Raw genomic sequence first — 6000 nt, forward strand, 5'->3', positions numbered from 1 at the left:
AAACGTTGGCTAAGCGCACGGGTCCGCTAAGTGAGCCTTGTTGAGAAACCAAACGTCTCTCTTGCTCGCTTAGCATAGCGGTCTGCTACGCGAAAGTATCAAAAAACTGCTTAAGTGAGTGTAACATCAGTTTCACTCACATTAACCAAATTACGGAAACCTCATCCCTTCATTCTCTCTCTCCAAAAAAATTGCACATTTTGCATCTGTGCTTTCCTTGTGCATTTTCGACTTTGAAGCATCAATCATACACCATCCAAGTAAGTTCCTTGATTCTTTTTCTCTTTTTCTTGTCTTAACTTTAGGGTAGAAGACTTCAACTGCAGCTTTATATTTTTAGGGTTTTTATGTTTTGTTAGATTTAGTTTAAGATTAGGGCTATGTACGCTTGTATACTGAATTCAGTATGGCGCACACATTGCATGTCTGATATGCCTTTTAGAGGCTTGAAAAGTGCGAGAAAACAAACTGTGTTTTCTATATTTTCTCGAAAATGCAATGAACTCGCTAAGCGAGCATGCTGCGCTAAGCGAGTTTATCCATACTCATTGTATGTAAGCGTTATCTGAAGAACTTGTTAAGCACGTTTACCGCGCTGATCGAGGTCGTACCCGAATCAAATAAACATTAAAAATGCAGTATCTAGGAAGTGATCCTAGGTCGTCTCCCAATGAGCAATGGTTAACCAAACGTTCATAACAGATAGTAATAAAACAATAAAGAATTGGGGGGGGGGGGGTTGTTTGTTTTTGTAAATTAAACCGCAAGCAAATTCGAAATAAATAAATAACAAAATTAAAACATGTTGTTTCCCCTTGATTCACAAGCAAGTCTCTTATCCTAGGTTACGAGAATTTATCCTTAATCAGTTCAACCACTTAATCTAACCCTAAATTAAAATACTAAGCGAAAATTAACATAAGGTTGTCATTATGTGATAAAGCAACACATACACCAATTAATCATGAACGAAACTGATCATTAAGCATGAACGTAAGTTAAGCACAGAGACAATTAATCAAGCACTAAGCATGCATGGATTAATAGCAACAAATACAGAGTAATTGGTGAAAAGGAAAAACTGATCAGAATTCAATAGTAATAACAAAACCTCAAAGAGAGTTGTGCTTGATCCTCAAGAGAAAACAACGTTGGAGACTTAGCCTTCCATTAATCAGTAGAAACGAAATTGTAGATTGAAGCAGAAACGAAATTGTAGAAAACAAATTTTATTCTACGTGAACAGTGCGCATGAACAGTAAAAACTGGAATTTTAAAATCCTAGAATTATTCTCCTCTCCCAAAACTCCCTAAACTAAAACCCTGGTGCTGTTATATAGGTCCTCAGCCCAAAAGCTTACAAATCTATTTTAAGTCCAAGCCCATAAATGAAATAAAATAAAATCTGGACAAGATAAGATAAGATTGGATGAAATAAAATCTGGACGAAATAAAATCTAGATGAAATAAAATCTGGATAAGATAAGATTTGATAAAATAAAATTGTCTGCTCTCTTCAAGTCCAAGCCCAATTCTGGATTCAAGCCCAATTGCTTATAATTCTCCTGAAATTAAATTAAGAACACAAAATTAGTCAAGTAGGCCCAAATGATAAAACTGCATAATTAATTTGACAATTAAGGCTAATCAGTAATTAAAATGGTGACAAAAAGGGTTAAGAAATAGGAGAAAATAATGACACATCACGCGCTAAGCGAGTTCATCTTTTGAGGATGAACACTCATCCTCTTCATGAACTACCTGTGGCTAAGCGAGGCTAAATCGATAAGCCCAGGTAACTTAATAAATTTTTTTGTTGATAGCCGTGCGCTAAGCCGAGCTTTCCGGAGCTAAGCGCAATTGGTTGTGGCATTTGCTGAGCTAAGCGAGCTTCACTCACTAAGTTCCCAACACTTAGTGAAATTTTTGAAGAGTTGGTGACGCTAAGCGCAACCTTTAAGGAGCTTAGCGCAAATCCTTGCAGCACATGCTCAGCTTAGCAGGCACTTTCCTGCTAAGCTAATTCTTCAGAATCTAAAAATTCTGCAACTTCCACTAAGCGGCTCCACATGTCGCTAAGCGATAGTGTTTTTTTAACAAAGACCAGCTAAGCGGACCATGTCTCGCTAAGCGGCCAGTGCCTTTTTCAGTTTTATTTTCCAGTTTTTAAAATTTTAAATAACTGTGTCCTGATCAAATGTTTGATTCCTTTGTCTGTAGATGTCTTCCAGAAAAAGAAAGAGCATTGGTGCAAGGCCCACAGCTCAATATGACACAAGAAGATTCCACTCCTTTGAGGCCTGGACCATATACACAGACAATGTGCTAGGAAGACATATACTAGCTGAGAGAAAGGTAGAAATATACCATATGGAGTTGGATGAGTTCAAGGCTGAATTGGAGAGGTGTAACTTCCATAAGCGCTTCACCAATTTAGCTGACAGCAGCATTGACTTAGCCTTGGTGAAGGAGTTCTACGCCAACCTCCACAGTCCTGAAGGGCCTTCCCCAAAACAAGTCAGAATCCGAGGCCACTTGATAAAAATTGATGCAGACAGCCTCAACACCTTCCTGGAGACACTTGTGGTACTGGCTAAGGGAGAATCCTTACCCGCTTACTCCAGATACTGTAGGATGCCTACTGATATCAGAGAGATTGAGGATGCTTTGTGTATACTAGGCCGAGGGTTTGTTTTAAATGCTGAAGGCCATCCTGGGAAGATCCTCAGGAAAGATCTGACAACTCTTGCTCAGGTTTGGAGTGTTCTCTCATACTCCAACCTGGCTCCGACTTCCCACACCTCGGATTTGACTTTAGATAGAGCTAGGTTAATTTTTGGCCTAGTCTCTCAGTTGGACATGAATGTATGAGCTCTCATCTCTGGCCAGATCACATCTATGGCCCAGTCTAACTCCTTTAGACTTGGGTTCCTTGCTCTTATCACAGCTCTATGTAGGTCCAGAGGGGCTGCTTCTGACAGCCTAGTCTTGGAAAACTTGAGTCCGGTCATTAACTTGGCCTATATCAGGAAGAACTGTTGGAACCCTGTTGATCTGATAGTTACTATTAGAGGGGCTAGGAGAGCGAAGGCAAGGCCAATTGAGGCTCCTTCCACATCTGCAGCTCCTCCTCCAGCACGTACCTTAGCATCTCTTTCTACCCCATCTTCTACAGACTTTCAACGTCTTGAAGCATACATCAAGGGCAAATTTTTTTATTACAAAGTTTATAGCTGGTAGCACCTCTAGACTCTATCCCTTCTGCTGAACAGTTTAATGAATGGGTAGCCAGGCCCGGGACTCAGCCTCCCCTTCACAGGGAGGCCGAAAGTCTCACCGCTCAGGTACCACAACAGAGGGAGGATGAGTCATCTGAGACTTCCACTCCAAAGCCCCTGATCTGAAGGAAGAGGGTAGTTGAAACACAAGAAGCTGCATCCACTTCTGAGAAATCTCTTGAGGCCCCTTCCGAGCCTTCAGAACTAGTGGCAGATACAACTTCCATTCAACAGGCAGCAGACCCCTCCACTCCTGAGGATCAGACTACCCCAATCCTATCTCCGAACACCTCTCCTCCAGCTACCCCTATGCTTCACTTAATAGATGAGGAGGATGTTCAGACACAAGATACTCAAGACAGATCACAGGATTTTTAAATTCCTGAGGACATTTTTGTGCCATTTAGTTTATTATTTATTTAATTATAGTCTTATTATAGTAAGTCCTTTTTGTTAAGTTCTATTTATAAATGGTTGGTATGCTTATTCTGAAGCATTTAGAACAGTTTGACTTGTTTTTGATGACATGGTCGTGAAACACTTTTATACTTTTGTGAAAAATGGATGTATGTTTTCATTTTGAATTGAGTGCATGATTGTGATGGAGTTTGTGTTTCTTATCATGAGTTTGAGCAAATGTGTATGTTAGAAAAAGAAAGAACAAGAATGTGAACTTGCATTTAGAATTGTTAGTCAGTAGACAGATTGATTGTGAAAGAAAAGCTTGAACTAAAACCGGTAAGAGTGTGACCTTAAACTGTGAGTGAACGACTAGCTGTGAGTGATAATCTTTGCATGAATCTTTGAATTTTAGAATGAAATGTATAAATGAGGACATAATGAAGGCCATGATTGTACATACACAAGCTCCCTTTTTGAGCTGAATGATATTGTCAAAAAATTTGAACCCTGAACTTAAATAATTATCTCCTGATACCTTGTTTAGATTTTAGAAGAGCATATGGTTCAAGGCAAATTTACTCTAAATTTGGGGGAGGAAAGTCAATTAGAATGAAAAGAAAAAGGTTAAGCATCAGCACACACAACAAATAAGTGTTTGTAAAAAAAAAAAATTGTGTTGTTACAATAAGGTCAAAAGCAACTTGAGAGGAAAAGATAGTGAGAAAACTACTTGTATAATACAAGACCATTGGGATAAGTCAAGGATTTGTGCTCTCTTAGAATCTAAGCCTTTGAATCCTAGAAAAACCAATGAATTTTTGTAGCCAAGCCTCACTACAAACCTGAGAAAGTCCTTCTGATTTTGTTTATACATTTCAGACTTTATGGCATGAGATGAAATTTAAAGATTGGACCTCTTGCTAGTTTTTATCAATGAATAGCTCAAACACTTGTGCTTGAGTGAAACAGTAGCCGTGAGACTGTGGTTTAAGCTATTTTCCTTGATATTTGTCTTATGCCTAACTTCATCTATCTATTCAGGTTACATTTTATTCTTCTCTTTGGATAACTGCACACCTTGTGAAAGACAAGTGATGAGGGCATTTTACTCCATTCTCTTATCATGCTATCAGTCACTTTGTAGCATACACCTTTGTACATAGTCACTGCATGTCATTGTCACTTGAGGACAAGTGAGCTGTTCTCTTTTTGCTAGAGGACAAGCAAAACTGTAAATTTAGGGGAGTAGTTAGTCGGTGAAAACGACTAACTTTTGTGTATAAAACTTGTATAAATTGTATCAAACTCTCCCAATTTATGGTTATTTTGTAATGTTATAAGTATTTTCTGTTAAGTATAGGTAATAAATACTTAGTATTTTCTTTTTGTATGTTTAATAATCATTTTCTCTTAATTTCAAGTTAATTAAGCAAGCTTTGGAAAGTGTTGTTTTTCACCTTCTCGCTAAGCCAATATGTTGGCTTAGCGAGCATCCGCTAAGCGCAACACTCCTGGGCTAAGCGCAAGGAAGAATCCAGAAGAAGATGAGTTGTACAGATTCACTAAGCGCACCGCTTCTGTTCATCTGCTAAGCGAGAAAGGCGCGCTAAGCCAAAAATCACTAACGTGGGCTAAGCGCACGAGCACGAACAAGCCAACCTATTTAAGCCTGAAATCAGATTTTGTGAAGGGAGTTTGGACTGCGATTCAGAGCTTTGCATGTCTAGGGTTTCTAGAGAGAGAAAGGTCCAAGTTCCAGAGAGTTTTGAGAGATTTTGTTGTGTGAAGATCTGTAGAGACCAGAGCTCGAAGCAGGAGTTGGTTAGAGAGCTTGAGATGAATTTATGAGTGATTGTGAGATCCTAGAGGTGGAGGAGACATCCTCACCACTTGTATTTTTTCAATCATTCATCTTGTTCTTCTCTTTGTTGTTAAGAAGGCTTCCTGGTATAGAAAGCTAAATCCTCTGTTGGATCTTCCCTGTAGGTACCTGATGTAAATATATTTCTATCTATTTAATGATGCTTTGTGTGTTCTCTGTGCTATCTACTTTTCATTCCAGTATGCCTTTACCTTGATCATGTAGATGCATGCTTTTTTAGGGTCATTCAATAGTGGAAACTGGTTTGACTCTAAAGTCATTGATAGTGAAGGGCTGAGTTGTCGTGCTTTCAAAAGGAATCGGGGTGCGATAAGTTAGTTGAGTATGTGTGTCTTAATGTGGTCCTGGTTGAGTTTAGTCTTACAAGAGGAATCTTCGGACGAGGCTTGATCAGGATTAGGGTAAACTATCATGAGAAATCAGGGTTTAGTATCTCAG

The sequence above is a fragment of the Glycine max genome, chromosome 7, assembly GCF_000004515.6.
Source record: "Glycine max cultivar Williams 82 chromosome 7, Glycine_max_v4.0, whole genome shotgun sequence".
NCBI lineage: Eukaryota > Viridiplantae > Streptophyta > Magnoliopsida > Fabales > Fabaceae > Glycine > Glycine max.